Source organism: Triticum aestivum, chromosome 1A (genome assembly GCF_018294505.1).
Source record: "Triticum aestivum cultivar Chinese Spring chromosome 1A, IWGSC CS RefSeq v2.1, whole genome shotgun sequence".
Taxonomy (NCBI): domain Eukaryota; kingdom Viridiplantae; phylum Streptophyta; class Magnoliopsida; order Poales; family Poaceae; genus Triticum; species Triticum aestivum.
Window position 1 is genome coordinate 537,418,762 of NC_057794.1, and position 23,413 is coordinate 537,442,174.

The window sequence follows — 23,413 nt, forward strand, 5'->3', positions numbered from 1 at the left end:
CTCAACGTCCATGCCAATGGAGTTCCGGCTAAGGGGGGTGTTGAGTTGTGTTGTAACATGCTGTTATGCATGCCCACATATATAGGATCAAGGGCCTGCGTGCCTCATGACTCGGGCAGCGCCCGGTGTATATAAACCATGTATGTAACACTTGATGATCAATAGAGAGAGTGAATTATATCCTCCAACTCGATCGCTCGCAAGTCCGCCGCGCGCCAACTAGTGGAGGAGGATCGAATCGATGGAGATGCTGTCGGACGACGTGGTGGTGGAGATCCTGGTGCGCGTGACGGATGTGGCAGCCCTCTTCCGCTACGCCGCGACGTGCAAACGATGCCACATCCTCGTCGCCGAGCCGTCTTTCCTCTGCCGCCGCTGGCCGGAGAGCGTGAGCCGCCCGTCCTCCCTGCTCGGCTTCTTCGCCATGCAACAGCCCCATGAAGAACCAACAGAAGGGAGCTCTACGGCTACGCCCATGTCTCCCTACACCCCGGCGCCATGGTCCCCCCTCGGACAAGGCTACCGCTTCCCCATTTTTCCTGGTCCTCGCGGCACCCAGGCAGCGCTGCTCACCTCGCATCGTGGCCTTGTTGTTGGGCGCAGGGTCCGACTCGACGAACCCAACAATAAGCACGTGAAGACCATGACCCTGGAATTGTGTGATCCAATCGCCGGTAAAAGCCACCGGCTGCCTGCGTTGAAGAGCAATAGACATTTCCGAATAGAAGGATGTGCCCTTCTAACCCGTGTGGATTGTTGCCCGGCCAAAAGGCGAGAGGCGGCGTCGGTCCACTCGTCCTTTTTCAAAGTGCTAATCATCGCCGCCAATCGAGATGAGCCACGCACAGTCTCCACGTTTTCACTTCGACCGAGTCGGGCTCGAGCTGGAGCGCGCCTAGGGAGTGCTTGGACTCTTTGGAGCACGACACGCGTCTGGTGTCTTAGAAGACCAGCGCTGTTGTGTGCCAAGGCGTTGCACATTGGCTCTTCAAGAATACGGGACGCGGATTTTTCGAGCACCTACACCGGGGCTGCGCTATCCCAGCGGTCGAATCGTCGCGCTTTACCTCGAGATGCCCGAGGCTGGATACCGATTTGGCGTGCGTGTTACCGTGGCCGATGTCTGTCATGTTCCCTGTCTCGTAGGGTAACAGTCCGCACTGCGCTTTTTTGTCTTCCACTTGCCCCTTGCATACCGATGTGGACCCGTGAAAACAAGTCAATCCATACAGAGCGCCCTGCTTGTTCTGTTGACCAGACGCTCTCATGGATTGGGCGCGAGGAGGCGATTCAATGGCGCTGGCGCTCGCCGCCCCCGGCACCTCTCCGGCGGCTGGCTGTAGGTATGAATCTACACCGCCTACTGCCATAATACTCGCAACGCTCGTCCGGGCTGAGCCTCTATCGGTTGTTTAGTTTTCCCACTGAGATTCTGAATCCCCGCTGTTTATTGACTCTGTGCTGGACATCAAATCCACCTCCGCGGTCGGCGGTCTGTTCTTCGCAGGCCGGCAGATTGATGGAGGGGGCATGGGCGGATTTTTTGTCCAAAAGGACCCCCTGCCGAATGCTATTGCCAAAAAGGACTATCTGCAGATAAAAACATCAAAAAGGACCCCCCCCTCACTAGTGGCGGCAGGTGCGGCAGGCGACACGTGGCACCTGCCGCCACGCTAGGAGGCGGAGGGCCCTGCCGCCACCGCAGGAGGTGGCCGCGCGGGGCACAACAGGTTCTTGCACAGTGCAGCAGCTGGGACGGAATGGGCCAGGAGCGGTGGGCCCGGCCGCCAATGGTGAGGCGGCGAGCGCTGCCGCTGTCGCTCCCCGTTCGACACCTCTGCTACGCGCGGGCCGAGGTGTGGGCCAGGCCGCCATCGGAGGAGGCGGCATCTTTCTTCATGCCCGACACATTTTCCTGTTGCAGATGGCGCTGATTCCCGTGTGCAACAGCGACGCTGACGGCGGTGATTCCCATGAGCGGGAAAATGCACGCTCATGCTTCTTTCGCCCGAGAATCAGTCCTGCTTTAGCTTCTTTTGCCTCAGCGGATGGGACATCACTGTGAGAATCGCTTTGGCTATTGCTTGAGCGGATGCGACGGCATCAGTCACTCGCTGCAGGAATCCAATACTGCGGGAAGCTATTGTGCCGACACTACAGGGATCCTAAAATTTACCGCTTAATTTTCTCGCCATTTTTATCGTCTGAGCTTATAAAAGGAGACACCGAGGCTCTCGTCCAGCCATCCTTGAAATCGCCACTTCGCAAAGTGTATAACACATTTTTTTCAGTCGGTATGAGTTTGCCTTGCTTAGATCAAAGCATTAGGCCGAGGAAAATCAAGAACGCAAGTTTGCCTATGGGCGTGGCAGTCCTGCGGTGTTGGTGTGGCGATCTTTGCAAGGTGAAGGAGGTTACGGATTTTTCAGATTGGTTGGGCATGAAGTTTTTCATGTGCGCCAATTATGAGGAAGATCCACCCATAGCTATTTCAGAGTACGACAAGCCTCCGGTATGCTTTAACCATCACAAATAGATATTGTTGGTATTTTGATAGATTCTTTAATAACATTTTTGTTTCTTGTTGTAGTCTCCTCCGCCTTTGTGCATGTACTATCGTTGGATTGACACGGAGATGCCGGCTTGGGCAGTGACTGAGATTCGTGAAAGAAGTCGCCGTGCGTGGAATAGTTTCTATGCGGAAGAGCGACGCGAGAAGGCGGAAGCTGAGGAGAAAGCAGAGCAAGAGAGAGAGTTAAAAGAATATTATGCGGAGCAACACCGTTTTTTCAGGATTTAGGAAAGAAAAACAGGGAAGAGGCTCGTCGCATGGAGGAGCAGGAACGACAGCGAAAGGAGGCTCGTGAGGCGGAGAGGCAGAGAAAGAAAGAAAGGGCTCGTGAGGCCAAGGCAGCAGAAGAAGCTGGCGATGGAAAAGAAAAATATCCACGCTGGACTCAGTAGATTCCTGTGGTAGTATTTTAAATTTCGCAATCATTTGTATCTTTATTTCTGCAGTTTAATGTAGCTTTATTTCAGTAGTTAAATGTAGCTTTATTTCAATTCTACGATGTATCTTATTTTCAGTTGTACCGTGTCGTAATGGAAAAAACATAAAGTTTTAGAATAAAGTAGTGGCATTTTCTTGCCCTCCACTAATATCGAACATCGTGCAACAACTACAGAATGAAATTAAGATAGAACATAATGCCCTACAATAAGAGAGTACAAACTAATAATGCAAGTACATCTGAATTAAACGGTAGAACTGGAATACAGCTTAAAAACTACATGAAGGCATCATCATCATCCTCCGTGGATGCAGAACTCTTGCCCTTCGAGGATGCAGAACTCTTACCCTTGGACGATGCAGAAATCTTGCCCTTCGGGGATGCAATACTCTTGCCCTTAGACGATGCAGAACTCTTGCCCTTAGACGGTGCAAAACTCTTGCCCTTTGACAATGCAGAACCCGGAAGCGGCGGCATGAAGATATCATCTTCGTCCTCGCTCTCCTGAGTCCATAAAAATGGATGCTTTTCTGCAGTCCTTCTAAAAGTTTCGCTCTTCGGCTCCACTACCTTCTTCCACCTTCCATTCAACCTAAGAAGTTCTTTACGTACCTCCTCATAGGTCCTTTCAGGCCACCCAGACCTACGTAATTGGTGAGCCAACTCATTCATTATGGTGTCACTACCAGTGAGTTCGTCTCATGGAACAATCCTATAGTCCATCCTGAAATCGGTAGCTAGCCCAAGAAGAGTCCTGCTCATCTCAGGGTGAAAACTACGATCGAAAGGATAATGGGACATCTTGACTACACTACACTCGAATGCTTATCCACCTCCGTCTGAAGGGGGTTTTATAGGTAGGGAGGAGAAAATGGCGGGAAAGAACGACTGCAGTATGGCGGGAAAGGGTTGGCGGGAACATATGGCGGGAAGGGGTTGGCGGGAAACGGGTGGCACGAAGATATGGCGGGAAGGGGTTGGCGGGAAACGGGTGGCGGGAACATATGGAGGGAAAGCGTTGGCGGGAAAATATTGAGGGGAAAGGGTTGCCTGAAAATATTTTTTTTTCAATGTCTAAGATGGGCAATGGTTGCACAGTATTTATCAGCCAAAATTTAAAAAAAATCATTTTGGCCTAACATAAGCCGAAGAGTGGAGCGGGATAGTATGGCGGGAGATATAGGCGGGAAAAATTGTTCCCGACTGGTGCATTTTTATTTCAGCATACATAGATGTTCAAATTGAAAAGTATGATACTGACATATGTAGATACAATGGGTCGCGCACATGGATAGATGTAACACCCTACTTTACGACGACCACCTGGCCTTTCCTTATGACCGGAAGGCGACAAACGATTAGGTGGCCGAGTTACACGAAGACCGCGGCCGTACTCCAATTCGGCTTCATGTGTCTGCGAGTCCTGCGTAGGTGGTGGAGTCGCGAATCCTTGTTGCGAACCTGAAGCGTAATTGTAGGCGTATAGTTGTGACTCTGCGGGGATAAAAGATGGGCCAATAACGTCCCCTCCGAAGAACTCTATAACTAATGATGTAACCGGGTCGTCATGATCATGTGATGCTCCCAGGATGCCTGTGTTGACGCCACGTTGGGTGTTCTCATCGCCTCAATTAACATCAGGTATGTCCTGCACATAGAAACATTGTAAACAAACTGTTAGAGGATAATATATGATAACATTGTAAATGTATTAAAATGTAAACATGACTACCTGATCAGATCCCTCGCCTGTACTGTCTGGCCATGGTACGTGGTGCTGGTTTAAATCTGGTACACGAGTCTCCTCGGGCATGGAGATCCCTCGCGTGAAGAGATACGACTGAGATCCCTCACCTTGGGTGTATGCATCATATCCTATGTACGCATATGGGTTAGGGGAAAGAGTCTGCTCGGGCATCGAATCCAAGCCCGTGCCATGGTCCTGAGATGTCTGCCCCTGACGAAGCTGCACCAAAGAAGAGCGATGCAGTGGCAAAGATGAGTCATGTCGTGGAAATGTTGTTCTACTACTCGGACCCTCCCCGCACTACCCATGGCTCGTACGCGCCTCGCTCAGTCTGGACGACGACGCCGCACTTGGTCTGGCTGACCTCGCTACCGGCATGTTGTACGCTCCAGTGACAACGTCATCGCCTCTACCGCATCTGAACTTTGTTGCCATGTATTGTTGAAAACGTTTCTGGAATGACGGGCGAGCTGGGCCCTGGGCCGGCATGCTATCCGTAGCCATCTGCCCTACTTCGTTGCAACTTTCAAGCTGAACAATATTTGGATGTTATTTAGTTCAAATGATTATGAAATGATGGACCTAAAAAAGTTACAAGTGATTACCGTGTGGTCACGATAGTAAGCTGCATGCAGCTCAATATGTCTTCGCGCCTGCTCCTCCTATGTGAGATGTGTTGGTATAGTAGCTGGCTGACTGGCCAGGCTAGCACGTGTGTTCATGCAGTACCACTGCTTGTACGCTTGATCTGTACTTCCATCATACGGTCTGCAAAATTAAATAATTACATAAACCGTTGTGATGAAAGCAAAGCATCTTCACGCATCGTATGATCATCGTAATAAAATAATGTAAATAAAATATACCTAAGTTGATGCACTATATCTGCTAGCGCTTTATTTTCCCACTTGTGTATCCATTCAATGTTCTGCTCCCTCCAATTGTATAAACTCCAACCCCTGCCCATATTGGTTAGCCTGCAAATTATGAAACAAAGTGTGAGTTTAGTAAATTAAAATAAACACTAACTATTTAGGGAGGTCACATCTTACTTATGGGTTTCCTCATCGATACGTCTGGGAAAAGGTGCTGGAATTTCTTGATAGAGACCGAACTGTCTCATTACACGCTCTGTGTTGTAAGGCTCAACACACCACAGGAACAATAAGTTGCAGCGAGTCAGCCAGAATGCACTATCGCTCAACATGCTTCGTGTGAAGGGTCAAGCATCAAAGACCATTTGTAGCTGGTCCTGAGTCCACGGGTTCCATGTGACTTCTGCCTCATCAAGTATCTCAAACTGCTGGTGGTACATAGGGTAACAATTTTTCGCAATATCTGGAGACCAACGTTTCCGTGCCTTTGTCCACCTGGTGGCCATAGTTGTGCTGCCACCCTCGCTAAAGTCGTATGGGTGTACAGGTTGTACTATACGAGGTCGTCCTACAGGGAGGTATTCCCAGGACCACAACTGTAGAAACTCGTAGGCGACACAAAGTAATGGAGCTTTTTGTGCGAAAGAGGTTTTTTGCGTGGCATCACACAAGCCTCTGTATGTATGAGATAGCATGGCAGAACCGAAGCTGTATTTTGGCTGCTCGGGTAAAGGTTCATCTACCATATTCTCTGCAATGTAGATGAGACCAGGGACAACAACGTCCCCATGTGAATTTGGAAACAGAGTCCCGAGGAGCCACAACAAATACGCAAACAGATGTCTTTTTCTCGTCTCCTCATTGGCGAAGCTAGATAAAATACGAAAGTTATCACGAAGCCAGACGAGTGGGATGCCCCGAGGGCCACCAGAACGTTGTGATTCTGGCATTTCCATCCCAAGACGGGCTGCTATATCTAATGCCCAAGATGGAGACACTCGTGGAGAGACTAACGGCTCACCTCTAATTGGTAGAGCAGTGATCATAGAAACATATTTCAGTGTAGGTGCAAGCTCCCCAAAACGAAAGTGAAAGGTGTGGGTTTCAGGTCTCCACCGGTCAACGAGGGATGTCAAAAGGGATGGGTCCGAACGTACTTGGTCGTGGCATGATGTGAGCCTAGCAAAACCTTGTAGTCCATAAGCGTCAAGGTGAGCAAGGAAAGCATTGTGTATTGGCCATGTTTTCTTTATGGTTCGAAGTCTGAAAGGCCGATAATCATGCTTAATATTTGGGTTCAAAAATAGGTAGCAACGGTGGTCGGCGTCATGTGGCCCCTGCAAAAGCACTGACACTTCACCCATAACATGCACACAAACATATAAATATAAATTACAAGGAAGACACAAATACAAATACAAATCAAAATTAACTTTAAAAATACAAAGAAATACGATTTACATTAATTATCTGAAGTTAACATCACGAGTACAATAATACAAAGAGATTCAATTTAAATTTAATATAAGTACACATAACGAGTACACATATAAATAGACATAGCGAATACATATATATCAATATCATGCGTTGTTGTTGGCTCGATACGGGCATTCTTTGTGTGAATGTCCAGGACACCTGCAAACGCGACATCGCCTTGGTTTTCCCATCTGGTATGGTCCATGTCATTGCGATGACGCCTAGACTGACGTCATCCCTTTGCGGTTCTCATCAAGTCGGCGTTCGGAACCCATTTCGGCCCATCTGGCCACAACATTTTGTAGTTCATATCTATGCCCCAAGCCCAGAACTCACTGTTCCAAGTGTTGTACAGATTGTACATGTTGAAGTACGGTGATATGTATGGCTCGACGCTGATTTTTTGATCAGCAGCCGCCCGGAGCACATGACTGCAAGGGTAGCCCTCAAGCTTGGGCTTGTTACAAGTGCACTCACGGGAGGTTGAGCCAAGGGTGACAGCTTGCTTTTTTGATCCTCTGTGGTGACCCTTAACGTACTTGGCTCGCACATTGACCTCCCACTTATTCCTAAGTGCGTCCACTTTCCTGCAGCCATGACTTTGGGACTTCTTTGCTTTCTCGTCCAGATGTCTTTGCATCTTCTCGGACCATGGCTTGTTCAATTCAACTTGTGCATTGGCGACGGTGATCCTGTCTCCAAAGTATGACAGGGTCCGGTTCCAAGTTTCTTCAATAAGGGATGTGATAGGCAGTGCTCGCACCCCTTTAAGAACACCATTGTACACCTCTGACATGTTGCTGGTCATTATTCCATACCGAGCCCCGGTGTCGTGAGCCTGCGCCCACTTGTCCAAATGAGGGCAATTCTCGATGATCCACTGGCTCAAATTTATGGGCGTCCTACGACCCCTCCGGTCTTCTCTCTGCGGCAAGGCCGCGCGGTCGATCTCACCATTGATACCTGCCCAGATCGCATTCATTTTGGCTTCAGTTTTTTGCATGCACATCCTCTTGAATAACTTGAACCAATCCTTGTTTTTGAATTTGGAGTAAAAGTTTGCTGCCAAATGCCTCATGCACCACCTTCCCTCTAGATCGGGCCAGCCCCACTCTTCTTCCGACACCTTAATTATTTCAAGAGCGCTTAATAATCCAGTGTTGCGATCAGAGATGATGCAAACACCTTTACGCTCTTTCACGACACCCATCTTCACGCAGCTCAGGAACCACAACCAGCTATCTTTGTTCTCGCTCTCGACCAATGCATATGCAATAGGAAGAAGCTGATTATTTGCATCCGCTGCAATCGCCACCAATAGTGTGCCCTTGTACTTTCCAGTGAGAAAGGTACCATCAACTGATAATACCGGGCGACAGTGCCTGAAGGCTTGTATAGTCTGGGCGAATGCCCAGAATAAGCGGTCCAGGATTAGCTCACCCGGGTTCATTGGGTTTGGACGTTCTCTCCGCCAGACTTGAGTACCCCTATTAGCATTTGCTATTTGATGAAGCATTCTAGGGGCATAAGAATAGGCCTCCTCATAGGTACCATACAAGTTCTTGAATATATTTTCCTTTGCACGCCTAGCCTTGCTATAGCTAACAGGGAAGCCAATTAGATCCTCTGCATCTTTTTGCAGAGCCCTAACACTAATGTTGAGACTTCCCTACACAATCGTTTCCATCGTCTGTGCCACATATTTTGCTGTCACATTACAGTGATTTGAAAGAGTCCCGGTTTGCTCACAGGTACGCTCCACTATTTTTGTGATATGCCATGACTGACATACCCCAGGCTTCAGTCTAGCGAGAACTCTTCCGCGGCAACCTTTCGCGGTGTGGATGCATATGACCTTCAGCTCTTTTTTATCAGACTGCTTCACTCTATGTTGGCGGTGGATGCCGATTGCATAGCTACCCATTGCCTGGTAAGCACACTTCTTGTCTGGGAAAACTTGCCCAACCTCCAGGCTCCCCGCTCCTAGGCCAGAAGCAGAGTGAAATTCGTTGGTGATGCTCATATCTTGTAAAAACCCAGGTTGCAGTGCCGCCGCGACCGCCCTCTGAGGAGGAACATCCTCTTCTTCGCCTGACTCCGAAGACGCAGAAGAATGACCATCATCATCTAGCGCCTCCGGCAATCCCTCCACGTGTTCGCTCATGTCAACGGCCGCAGACCAATATCCTGTGTCATACACATGCTGGCCGCCCGTCGGTTCTGATGGGCCGGCGCTAGGGGCTGATGTGATGGCCAACTCGACCTCACCACCCCTGCTACTGCATCCGACAACATCAGTGACTGAAATGAACTCCACATACACCATCGGCTGACCATACATTGAGTTATTGGGATTGCTTGCAAACCTCATGTACGACCCCCATGACCGATCACCTGTGACAGGCCGCAAACCCCAACGGGCAACTGTCCCATCATTTCCTCTGTCAACGACGAAGGCCTCCGTTGTCATTTTCCCCCCTGCATCCTTGGGCCAAACACCGCTCGGATGCACCTTCTAACTGCTGCGTAACCCACGTTGACCATGTCTCTCACTACAACTGTAGTCGACTCGCACAAGGACACATCCACCCCAAATGGACCGTCGCGTAAGACGTTCCCATAGTACACTACTAAATTTTCCATAGTACCTAACCAACATACATGTTTACATTTCAAATAATTAGTAACTGACCATTTAGTAACAATGACAACATTTACATATCATACGACTAAAATAAAAACCGTATTCTCGTTACAAATATTTGGTTTTTTCTCTAATCATTTGCTTAGACTTTATGGGGTTGTTTGGTTAATGGGTATTTAAAGATCTATTTTTTCTCAAACTCGTCTAAGAGAGTAAAAATGACTATTAGTAAAAACTAATTTTCTTACAATAGGTTATGACAAAACCGATGGTAATTACTCGCTATCCAAACAACCACTAAACATAATAGTACGATAATAATATTTTAATACCATATGAGTGAAACATTTAATTTCTTCCGGCTTTATATAATTTTTTCATATCATACAATAGCAATCATTTATTTACAAATAATAATATTTGCAACGGCATGCACATTATTCACAACAGTACGTCAATATAAAAAATATTAACAAAATTACGGTGTCATTTTATACCTTAGCTCCAATATGGATGTGCTTGCGAATGCAATTAAGAGTCCAAATAGTTCGAATAAATTTCCGTCACCAGTACTATATGAACGGAGTCAACCTATTATCACATGAACATCAATATTACACACGGATTTTTCTTTCTGCTATCAAATGTATGAAAATAGCACTTGCATGTATGTGGTCATCACCTCAAAAGGGACAGCGAAGATGCAAACACAATTTCTTCAATCACGTCATCTCCTCCTTGTTTGCTACTAAGATGAATTATTTTACCTAATTACATACATCATTAAATACATTAGCACGTAATCTTAACATACAAAATTTATATTATTGCGACATAAAAAAGAAGACCTATGATTTCCTAACTATAGACTTATTAATACACATACCACATGAAATAACATACCACATGCAATGAACAATTACAGTACATTTTTTTCTTAATTACCGTAATTAGATTTCCGCATGTCAATACTAATGGACGCACCCAACATTGATACAACATCTTCAACCTACTCTTCTAAGAAAATAGTATAAATGCTACATCTGCCGTCCGAAATTATTTCTAACCTCTAAGCACTAACATCACATAGCTAATGAAGAGCTAAAAGATGAACTAATTACCACCCTGCATGCACAAAAAAATCAATGTATTGCGAAGCTCATACCTTGATCTTCAACTTCGTAGATCACTTCACTACACAAATCCTACTCCTGAAGCTCTAAATGACTCCAAAAAGTGAAGAAATAATACCTAACACAAAAGAGAACACATAGTTATGAACTAAACAAAAAGAGTACAAACTTCATGCATGCGAACGAAACCAACAAAAATGAATAGATCTTACCTTCATCTATCTTTTCTTCAACTTCAGCATATTCAAAATCCAACTCTAAATCGCCCTAAATCACGAGTGAATGTGCCTACTGAGTTTTGCTTTCTCCCTGTTCTTACACGCAGAGAGTAGAAGAGGAGGCCAGAGACAGTGTGCTTGCGCACGGAGCATAAGCATACTATATAAAAGAAAGAGGATCCTTGTAGTGTCGGCACAACAGGTTCCCACAGCCTCGGATTCCCTCAGCGTGTGAGTGATTTCCGCAGTGCCGTCATATCCGCTGGGCAAAAGAAGTAAAAGCTGGAGTGATTCCCGGGCAGCAGCATCGCCAAAGCAACCAGTGTGGGAATGAGGGATGTCATATCCGCTGAGTGTCGACACAAAGGGTTAAAGTTCATAGATTCCTGCGCGTGGGAATGAGGGCTGTCTGCGGGGAATCAGCGCCGTATGCGCTGGGGGGGACGCGCGTGCAGCAGGGTGGCCGCCAGCGCTGGTGGCGGCTGGGCCCACGCCTCGGCCCGCGAGCTGCAGCAGCTGTCGGCTAGGGTGCGGCAATAGCTGACGCTGCCGCCTACTACGATGGCGGCCGGGCCCACATGCCCTACCCCGTTCCGTTCCTGCTACACACACTATGCGGAAAACGTTATCCCATCGCCGGCCGCCTCCTGCCGTGGCGGCAGGTGCCACGTGTCGCCTGCCGCACCTGCCGCCACCGCTGAGGGGGTCTTTTTTGTCAAATTGATTCACAGGTAGTCTCTTTTGTCAATTCATCTCGTCAGGTGGTCCTTTTGGACAAAAAATCGCGTGGGCGAGGCAGGCAGACTCAGGAACAAGACAGGTGGCTGGAAGGCGAGCACCTCGTCATGCCCGGATCCCAGGTATGCGTCGTCCCCCTTTCCGCCTCCGCTATATCCGATCGTTTCCTCCGAAAAAAGGAAGATTCATACTATTGCTTACCGAAACCAGATCCCGTCATTATCTTCCCATTCAAGATCTGATAGATAATATGTCTGTGCAATGATTTCTCTACTTTAGATTTTTTAGCAAGGGCAGGGGAGGAAAAGGAATGGTCTGAGGGGTGATGGTGTAGGGCGCTGGATCTAGAAGCTGGTGCGGCGTTTATTTGGCCTAACTTATTTCATAAACTTACACATTAACCTCTCCTTTCCCCTGGCAATAGGCGTATTACTGCCGAATGCCGCAGTTCGGCAACAAATCCCATACTCATTTCATCCATTGTGCGTGACGGGTCGTGTTTCGGTGTAATACACTTATATATTACTATAGTTTGGGCGTATTATTATTTGTTTACGCCACTCAGTATGGCTCATCGTGGTCTTAGAAAATCCCATGTCTCTGCATAAAAAGAGGTTGCTTCAGATGATATATGCATTTACATTTGAACATAGGTTTCAGTCTGCTCTGCATTTAGTTGACAAATGGATTATCGAGCATGCGTGGATTAATGCTGCGACTGGGAAATTCTAGACAACCGAACCTTGTTTTTTTTTCTGTTTCTAACCATATAATTATTGCGATACTCGTTATTCTGGAGCATGCATGCATACATAAAACTGGTGTGAGCTATTTCACGCTCTAGCACAGATATACGTTTATGAAAACCACCATTGGCGTAGTATATTGTTTTGTTATTATTCACGTCAAAGATTCTGCACATGGATCTGACAACTATTTGGTGAATTGTTGCTTATTTCTTGATTCTTGACATGTAGGCCATGGAGTGCCCAAACTGCAAAAACCCGCGTGCCGTATGTGGAGATCTCAAAGGACCGCCTTGCCACCTTTCAGTTCCAATGACAACCTTCTATTGGGTTGAGGCTGTAAGATGGCACTTGCATGATGTTGCTTAATGAATTCTGACCTCCCAAATGTTCCATGATAAGATTGATATTCTGGAATGCTTGTGCCACATCTTTTGCAGTTCGTCCCATGCTGCAACAGGCGGGTGCTCGGGGCATGTATCAAGCATTTGCAGTCCATTGCCACCCGAGAGAACAAGCCCATGTGTAAGACAATCTTTGTAACCAGATAACTACTGGAGTATGAAGTTTTGGTTGATCATGGAGTTAGGAGGACCAGGATTCATGGGGATGGCTGGCATAGGTTTCTTGATGAGTATGTAGTGCGGCCTGGTGACATGGTATATATCTGCCTTCCCCGTGGCAATGGAAGGTTTTTGTGGATGTCAAGAGGGATGGCGTAAGGCAGACGCCACCTCCCTATCTAGGTAAGGCTACTGCATTTAATACGGAAATGTGAGTTGTGTATCTTTTTATGAACAGTTTACTTTCGCTGAATAATGTGTGTTGGCTTATAAGTTTGATGTTTTGGCCAGCTTTGGATGGCCTATCCCTCATGAAGCGTGAGCTCGTCGACCATTGTGTGTACACCAGGGATATACATCAGTTTGAATATTCAGAGATGAAGAAGATGATTAGATGTGCATTCGGGGCTTTGGAAGACGTATGTTGCATCTTTGTGCACAAGATGAATGGCATCGACTTTAATAACGGCTACATGGTTAGTGACCCAATCCTGTTATACTGACATTTACATTTGTTGTTTTGTAATTCACGGTCTACGTATGTATGGCTGCTCACAACGTGTTGTTGTTGTTGTTGTTGTTTGCATTTGAAAGAGGATCCCGAGGAAAGCTGTTGATCTCATTGAGAGCAATGCGGGCGTCTTGGATGATTCAGGGATCGTTCTTCCGCTTGATGATGCAGGAGCCCATGTAACTGCATCGTTCAAGAAATCAAAGGAAGGTAGGCTCGTCATACAAGGAAGTTCTCAAAAATATGTCGTACAACTTGAAATGAAGCAGGAAGACGATCTTGTGGTCATCACGTTTGTTTCACAAATGCGTTGGGACCGCGTCCATGACTGTCCGGGTGTGCATCCTATCTTAAAACACCTATGTCGTGTTTAGTGTACGGTTGGGCCACAGACTATGAATCCCTTTGTGCTGACTTGGGTAATCGTGCCTCTTTTGTGAGCCTCGTGAATATGGAACTTGTAGCTCCTTATGTGTGGTATGTGACTATGTGACGTATGCACCTATGCATCTCTGTTGACTGCATATCAGCTTGGTTGGTGTGTTTTTACTAATGGCGTTTTGCTCCGCATTGCTTTACTACAAGTCCCATGATTCATCTGGTTTTGACGGATACTGTTTGCACAATAAGATGAATGTAAATCATAGACTAAGCTGCAATCTTGTCAATCCGCCTCACGTACTCACGAAAAACATGTGATTGGTACAACACTGGTAGATACCGCCACCAACCTCCCTTTGCTCTTGATTGTCGTATTCAGCATCATGTGCCTGGCACATGCACCTGCATATCATGTGCTTGATACGTTCCGGTATGCATATGATACGCTCCTTGTACCTTGTACATGGCCCGGTGACGTCTTGTGCTTTGTACACGACACGTAACTCCAGTTCACTCCACAGGCACTCGATTGCAAAGGCACGCCCAATATGTGCCAGGTACAAGGTGCAAATTGAGACTGCTGCAAATGTGCCATGCACCTCATTCAGTTTGGGTGTTGCCAAATCTCACGGGAGGCGGCGTGTGGTCCAGCCGACATTTCCCATGTGCCAGGTACATGTTTTAGCATGATGCTTTTCGTGTTTTCGTTAGAGCAACTCCAATGGGACGACCCAAACGTACGACGATTTCGTCCGCTTTCTGTCCGTTTGGGTCGGCCGCCTGCCCGGCGTCCGCTCTATTTTAAATATGGGTTGGTAGCGTGTCCAACGTGCCGATTCATATGTACCGGCGTGGCGGGTTGGCCGCCCTATTTCAATAAATAGCTCATTTTTGCATTGAATTTGCATTTAAACATATAGTCAAATAACATAGTTTGAACAGAATAAAATAGCATAGTTTTACAAACCGAATAAAAATAAAAGTGTCTCACATAGTTTTGCAAGCCGAATAAAATAAGATATATCCATTGGTTGCCAACATGAGCCCACATAGCCAAATAAAAATAAAAATGTCTCACATAGTTTTGCAAGCCGAATAAAAGAGGATATATTTATTGGTTGTCAACATGAGCCCACATATGCTCAACCAAATCATTTTGCAGTTGCACACGAGTTTCCCAATCACGCATGTCATGATGAAATTGGATGAACTGTTCAAACGTTGCCGCTCCTCCATGCTCAGACACAACATTCTCACCCTAAAACTGAAACCCTTGATTGTACAGATGTTTCGGGCGCTCGTCTTCTACGATCATATTATGCATGATCACACAAGCAGCCATCACCTCCCACATTTTCTGCGTGCTCCAGGTATTAGCAGTATACTGAACGATGCCCCCATCGAAATTGCAAAACACCAAAGGCATGCTCGACATCCTTCATAGTACTCTCTTGCTCCTGGGCAAATCTTTTCCTCTTCTCTCCGACAGGGTTTGGGATTGTCTTGACAATAGTGGTCCATTGAGGATAGATACTGTCACCCAGGTAGTATCCTTTGTCATAGTTGTGACCGTTGATAGTAAAGTTCACCGGTGGACTGTTGCCTTCGGCAAGCCTAGCAAACACCAGCGAGCGCTGAAGCACGTTGATATCATTGTGTGATCAGCCATGCCAAAGAAAGAGTGCCAGATCCAGAGATCTTGAGACGCCGTGGCCTCTAGTATGACAGTGCTAGCCCTGACATGGCCCTTATACTGCCCTTGCCAAACAGAAGGGCAGTTCTTCCACTCCCAGTGCATGCAGTCTATGCTGCCAAGCATCCCTGGGAAGTCGCTGCTGGCATTCATCGCCAACAAACGGGTTGTATCTTCAGGAGTCGGCTCTCTCAAATACTCATGGTCAAACACAGCAATAACAACCTTGCATAACTTATACACGGACTCTAGGCATGTAGACTCGCTCATACGAACGTACTCGTCAATGAGATCATCAGTCACTCCGTATGCAAGTATTCGGATGGCGGCAGTGCATTTCTGATAAGAGGAGAAACTAATCTTGACAACCACATCCTCTTTGCACTCGAAATAGTCATCATAGCCGACCACCCCCTCTCTAATATGGTTGAAAAGATGCCTACTCATACGGAAACGGCGGCGGAATTTTTGATGTTTGAACAACGGATTTGTTGTATCAAAGTAGGCCTTCCAAAGAAAGAAATGTCCGCTCTCGGTTGCGATTCAACGCCGGAAGGTGAACCGGAATGGAGCCACGGAACAACGGCCGCTGGTTGTTGAGGTGGTGATGGACCAACACGGCAACCAATATCTCCTCGTCATCATCGAATGACAAATCGTCGGAGTTGCAAAGGAAATTGTGAAAAAAGAACTCGTCGACGGAGTCCATTCTGTACTTTGGAAAACTATCGAACAGCTTGCGGGCGTCGACGAAGGAGACAGCCGGCAAAGGGAGTCGCCGCGCGCACAGACCAGCTAGTTGCCCTGCCAACGTCCGACGAGTAGGCCGGCGTCCGACGAGCGTGCCAGTGAGGATCTGGCCGGGGCGGCGAGGCGGCTTCTTTTGGTCGCGGTCGCGGCTGTGTGGTGGTGGGGTGAGCGGGGGTGGGAAGCAGTCGGCTCCCTGGCGGCAAGACGGTGGTGGCGGGCGACGTGGGAGTTGGCGGCGTTGCTGGGCAGATGTTGCGGCGCCGGTAGCTGGCGGAGTCGCCGGAAAAAAATGAGCGACGGCGTCGGCGACGAAGGAGGCGGGCAAGGGTTGCTACTGCATGTGAGGGGGAGGCCAATGTGCCACCGACCAGCGGGCCCGGGGGAGGAGAAGGCGAGCGTGCGCACGTTCGTCTCGTGTCTACATCGACGCAAATCCGGCTGAAAAATGAGCCGGGAATGGGCCGCCTGCGGACGGAAAGCGGGCGCGCGTCCGTTTGGGTCGGCGTGTTGGGCCGATTTTTGTGTCCGAGCCGACCCAAACAGACGCCAACGGACGAAATGAGTTACCCCGTTGGAGTTGCTCTTATGACTGATTTATTGAAACATAAGTTCGTCCAACCAACTCCAACTAATATTTAAAACAATGAAAATCATGCAACCAGTCGTTCATAACTTGACATCCATACCAAACAACTTATATTTTTGTCCATGGTTTGACATCATAATATATAGGTCCACATAGCCAATCTAGATCATTAACATACAAACACTTCGGCCCCAACAGAAACAGTCTCAGGCAAAAAATGCCCCCAAGAGACTTCATATTGTTACACCCTGACGTTCACTCGAAACTGCATGCTCTTTCATTCATCGATAGACTCGATGAACTGATGCGGCCTCCTTGCATTGTTCCCATTGAGATGCAATATGTCGTAAAGGTAACATGCTGCCAGATAACTGTCATCGTCCTGGATATGATTGTGGAGTCATGATCAAACAACTCACAGATGGTAGGAAAAGGAAATGATCAAGAAATTAGAACAGCTAACATTCCATTATATCTAATCCATTATATCTAATCGGTCTTAACGTTTACTAAATCAACATACTCACCACATGAATATTATGACTCGCTTGGTCGCCACTGAAATTCCTGCAGAAGTTATGGCGTAGAAACCATACAGGTGCCCGCAGGCATGATAGGTAGATATGATGATTTTCTGGATCCATAGAACATTAACCTTGTATAACATACGCATGTATAACAATAATAATTAAATGCTATATTCATGTAAATGGAACCTTGAGCTTTTTTTGATTACCTTGCGGACAATTGGCGCTTAGGATGAATAAACATCATGTTATGTTCGACACCGTGGTTTTCCTGCGAATATCTTGTTTCATCTTCCCGGCGGCAGCACACAATACTTCAACGATATATCTTCCCCAATTGAACTTATCCAAGCTATCCGGGTCAACCAGTGCGGACCAATAGTCGGTGTAGAAGTAGTCGTTCTTGACTGTCGGTGCAAATACATGTGTCATCATGAAAACGATGTACGTAGTTTTGAATGCAGCCACCTCTGCTTGTGACATCTTCCCCTTATAGTGACGTGACAGTGTGGACTGTATGCTCTTCAGACTTCTTATCTCCTTATTCTCTATCCCCAATCGAGCTCGCAAGTATGCAAAAACAGTCTCGCTCCTATCAAGGGTTTTGTCCATCGCATCTGTTCCAACTGCTGGCATTCTGAATACCTTCTCAACGTCGCTCTCGTTGAACTTAAAAACCTTATTCGGTCCCATGATAATGGCTTGTATGACTTCATCCACCATCCCTAAAAGCCAAACCATGTGCTAGACGCTTAACTTGCTGATCAGTTGCATGGATAGAGTGCCACCCCAACCCATCAAGGTAATGATGTCTCGTTTCTGCTGGTCAAACCATGATATAACAAAGTAACACTGAATGGAGGACCGTTATATCCATCCCCCCTGTCTGATTCGTCCTCTTCAACGATCGTGGCAGCTTGTTGAGCTTGCTGTAGTTCTGCACAATAATATCATTGATTTAATGTAGAATTCTACAAGACGGATAAACAAAAATCGTTGGTTTCTATACTACGGCTATGTCCCGACGTACACCTCGGCGCATCCCATACACCAAAGAAAGCTAACTATATACCTTCATTCATGTACGATGGCAAACGTATCAGCTAATCTGTTCTAACCAAGCCGCCTGACCAGGTATCGACATGACAACTATACATATTGTGTAATTCGTTTGCATCCTCGGACCCCTTCCCAGAAATACAGATCGACAATCAAGATTAATTCTACATGCCATCTTACCAGCATGATGACTGCTTAGATGTGAACACCTGACAATAATTGCTGCCCCAACCCCGTTCCCAATCTGGCCTGCAGAACAATGTGATCCATGAATAATCACCTTCCTGATATGCACCGAATGCCAAAAAAGATCCCGACAGTCAAACAACCTATGCGCATATCTGAAATCACGCATTTACCTGAGATGGATCCATACTCCAGGAGGCGGCGAGATGACAGGGGCGGCGGTGCCCGCTGCGACCCGCGCTGGATTCCCCCGGCGGCCCGGCGGAGGATTTCCCCGGTGGCCCGCCCGTCCTGGCGCCTCCTCTTGTACCAGAGTCTCCTGCCTCCCGCTCAGATTTGGATTTCTACCATGCTCTGCCACTGATGAATCCCCCTCCCCCGCCGCCTAGCCTGCTCAATAATGGTACAAGGGGGAACACGTATGGACCAGAGTCACGGGCCTGCTTCTGGAGTATCTCCAACCTGTTTGTCACTGAACAGTAGCCTAAGCTGAGATGTAGGCAGATCACGGTCGAGGGGAGTACTAACCCAAGCGATATAACCGTCGTCTGACTGTCTTACGGAAACGTCTGCCGCATATCCCGAGGAATATGGACGTACCAGATAAGCGGGCCGGGGTGCACATGCTCTGTTATATATTTTCGCAAGAATACGTCCAACTTGTACGCACTCAGCGTGTGTGGTAGGACCACGGAGATGTCCGTAACATGTACATCATAGTCAAACTGGACCAAACTCGGCCCATTCTTGGAGTCACTGATGACGGGGCGCCATCGTTGCTTCGCTTGGACGGGCAACGCACCATGCTAGTGATCTGGACACGCCGGACTGACAACGTGAGTGGAGTTAGCAACACAGACCGTTGGCATCGCACCAAGATGATCGAGTTACAGCCACCCGAGTGGGGCAAGATGGACCAGCTGCAGTGCGTGTGCGCGGGCGAAACGAGCGGCATACTGCTCATCAAGGACAATCAAGAAGACATGTACATCATAGATCTCCAAACAGGGGCAATGGAGGCGGTCACGAACTGGTTTCGCGGCATTGTCATGATGGCTATCCCTTTTGAGATGGACTGGCCAGCCTTCTTCACGCGCCGCTTGGCAAACACTAGGGTCAAGCGAACCAAACCGAGAGGAGCTCTATCGAAAATTGGAGGAGTTCTATCAAAATTTGCTGACCCTTTTTGGGGGCCAATAGTTGTGTCACTTATCATTGGGTCAATTGCTATGAGCTGGGCCTAGTAAGATCTACATGAATCTAAGTTCTGGACGGAAGGTTTGACAAACTTGCAAGTTAATGAAGTAACCTACATATTGGATACAGCATTGAGCATGGTGCAGCGTCAACGTTCAACAGAGGCAACGTTTACGATGCTCATCCACATCAAGAAGACTTCTCTTTTACTTTTAAATCACTCTTGTTTTTCTTCTTCTTCTTCGTCGAAAGGCCATTGGCCGAACTTTATTAGATAGAAAAGAGAGTACAACAAGGATAGTCTAGGAAACTTAGACTGAACCCAGAGTTTACAAACAGCCCTGCCAAGGGTCGGCCTCCAAAAAACAGAGGTGCCCCCGCTACAGCAACGATCTCGGACCACCCAGGTGAGGGCCGGTCTTGCAAAACATGAACACCCCCACAGCAACTAAGTTGGCAGATCAACGATGCATCCGGTGGCCCTCCACATGGCCACATCTTCTACTACCCGCTCCAGAACGCCGGACGGCGAAGCTGCCACCTGGTCAAAGATCCTGGAGTTTCTTTCTTTCCATATCCTCCAATGCATCAAGATCACCACCGTGTCAAAATTCCTTCGGATGTGCTTGGGAATGACAGCCCTGGTCTGCAACCACCACTCCCGAGTGGAGGCAAAGGTGTTATCGGGGATAAGGAAATCGGCGCCGGTCCAAGATCTGAAGCGCGCCCAAACTTGTTGTGTAAAACGGCAGTGGAGAAACAAGTGGGTGCAGTCTTCCGGCGCTTGAAGACACAAGGGGCAGACTCCGTTGGAAGGCCAATTCCTTTTCTGCAGATTGTCCGCCGTAAGGCAACGACGGTGCACCACGAGCCACATGAAGAATTTGTCGTGGGGGGGCGCCTTGGATTTCCAAATAGGCTTGTAACAGTCGAAGCGAACGTTGCCCAAAAAGAACAGACGGTATGCACTTTGGACAGAGAACTGCTGGTTTTCCATCAGGAGCCATCGCGGCGTGTCTCTCGCCTCAGGATTTAACATAGTGGCGTGTGCAATATCCTAGACCAAGAGGTACTGAGAAATGGCAGGGAGGGAGAGCCCACCCGCAATGTCATGTACCCAAGCCTGCCAGGTTAGTGCCTCCTTGACAGATCTCCCCCTGTCCTTGACAAAGGAGTAGAGTTGCGGTGATGTTTGAGCAATTGAGCGGCCGGTGTCCAACCACTTATCAGTCCAGAACTTGGCTACCTCTCCTGACCCGAGCGTGATGCGGCAGGCTGCATTGAAGATTGCGTGGACCTCCTTCTCCTTAGTATCAGGCAGGCCATGCCACGGCCTCTCCTCTGCACTCCAACGTAACCAAGGCCATCTGCAGCGCAGCGCGAACGCAAACCATTTGATATTCAAAACACCCAATCCTCCGAGCTCCCGCGGCATGCACACCCTGCTCCAAGGCATAAGGCAATGGCCACCACTAGTCTCCTCCTCCCCCTTCCAAATAAAACCACGACAGCGGCGGTTGATAGTCTTGCCCAGGCCGGCAGCGGGAGCGCTGCCATGATGTGCATGGGCAGTGCCATGAGGACTGAAGAGGTGAGCGTGAGCCGGCCTGCAACTGCCAACATCTTCGGTTTCCAGCCCTTCATCTTGTTCGAGAGCTTATCAACCAAGGGCAGCAACTCATGCCGCTTGAGCCTGTATATTGATAGAGGTATACCGAGATATAAGATAGGAAAGGCCTGTTGCCTGCACTAGAAGTGTCCAGCTACCTCTGCAGCCTGCACCTCATCACATCGTATGCAAGTGATGGTGCTCTTGTGCATATTGATCCGAAGCCCCGACGCCTCCCCAAAGAGCTGCAGAAGGGTTGATATAAGCAGGAGATCGTTACGCTCTGGCTTGAAGAAAAGAACCGCGTCATCGGCAAAAACAGATGCACGCGGCACCCCTCCGTCGCAGCCAAGATCGGAGAGAAGATGGCACTGCCTTGCCCATTCCAACATGCCGTGAAGGGCGTCCATAGCCAGAATGAATAAGGCCGGGGAAACTGTTGGGGAACGTAGTAATTTCAAAAAAAAATCCTACGCACACGCAAGATCATGGTGATGCATAGCAACGAGAGGGGAGAGTGTGATCTACGTACCCTTGTAGATCGACAACAGAAGCGTTTGGTTGATGTAGTCGTACGTCTCCACGGCCCGACCGATCAAGCACCGAAACTACGGCACCTCCGAGTTCTAGCACACGTTCAGCTCGATGACGATCCCCGGATCCGATCCAGCAAAGTGTCGGGGAAGAGTTCCGTCGGCACGACAGCGTGGTGGCGATCTTGATGTACTACCATCGCAGGGCTTCGCCTAAGCACCGCTACAATATTATCGAGGACTATGGTGTAAGGGGGCACCGCACACGGCTAAGAATATGATCACGTGGATCAACTCATGTGTCTAGGGGTGCCCCTTGCCTCCGTATATAAAGGATCCAGGGGGGGTGCGGCCGGCCCTAGTAGGAGGCGCACAGGAGGAGTCCTACTCCTACCGGGAGTAGGACTCCCCTCCCTTTCCTTGTCCAAGTAGGAGAGGTGGAAGGAGAGAAGGAAAAGGGGGGGGGCGCCGCCCCTCCCTCCTTGTCCAATTCGGACTAGGGGAGAGGGGGCGCGCGGCCTGCCCTGGCAGCCCCTCCTCTTCTCCACTTTAGGCCCATGAGGCCCATTAACCCCCCGGGGGGTTCCGGTAACCCCCCGGTGCTCCGGTTTTATCCGAAACTTCCCCGGAACACTTCCGGTGTCCGAATATAGCCATCCAATATATCAATCTTTATGTCTCGACCATTTCGAGACTCCTCGTCATGTCCGTGATCACATCCGGGACTCCGAACTAACATCAGTACATCAAAACTCATAAACTCATAATATAATTGTCATCGAAACCTTAAGCGTGCGGACCCTACGGGTTCGAGAACAATGTAGACATGACCGAGACACGTCTCCGGTCAATAACCAATAGCGGAACCTGGATGCTCATATTGGCTCCTACATATTCTACAAAGATCTTTATCGGTCAGACCGCATAACAACATACGTTGTTCCCTTTGTCATCGATATGTTACTTGCCCGAGATTCGATCGTCGGTATCTCAATACCTAGTTCAATCTCGTTACCGGCAAGTCTCTTTACTCGTTCCGTAATACATCATCCCACAACTAACTCATTAGTTGCAATGCTTGCAAGGCTTATGTGATGTGCATTACCGAGAGGGCCCAGAGATACCTCTCCGACAATCGGAGTGACAAATCCTAATCTCGAAATACGCCAACCCAACATGTACCTTTGGAGACACCTGTAGAGCACCTTTATAATCACCCAGTTACGT

General features: G+C 48.1%; 1 long non-coding RNA gene and 1 pseudogene across 2 annotated transcripts; one reads left to right on the forward strand and one right to left on the reverse strand.

The window, feature by feature from the left end:
- Window positions 1-241: 241 nt before the first annotated feature.
- LOC123044683 (uncharacterized) lies at window positions 242-20,091 on the forward strand (annotated as a pseudogene).
- On the reverse strand, window positions 17,155-19,325 carry LOC123064316 (uncharacterized). Of its 2 annotated transcripts, XR_006430677.1 has the most exons (5): window positions 19,021-19,325; window positions 18,842-18,910; window positions 17,812-18,539; window positions 17,603-17,709; window positions 17,155-17,457 (listed from the first exon to the last, which is right to left on the reverse strand). It is a non-coding gene; the product is annotated as an uncharacterized lncRNA (long non-coding RNA). The 2 variants fall into 2 exon arrangements; XR_006430675.1 differs by having other exon boundaries at window positions 17,603-18,539.
- Window positions 20,092-23,413: the final 3,322 nt, after the last annotated feature.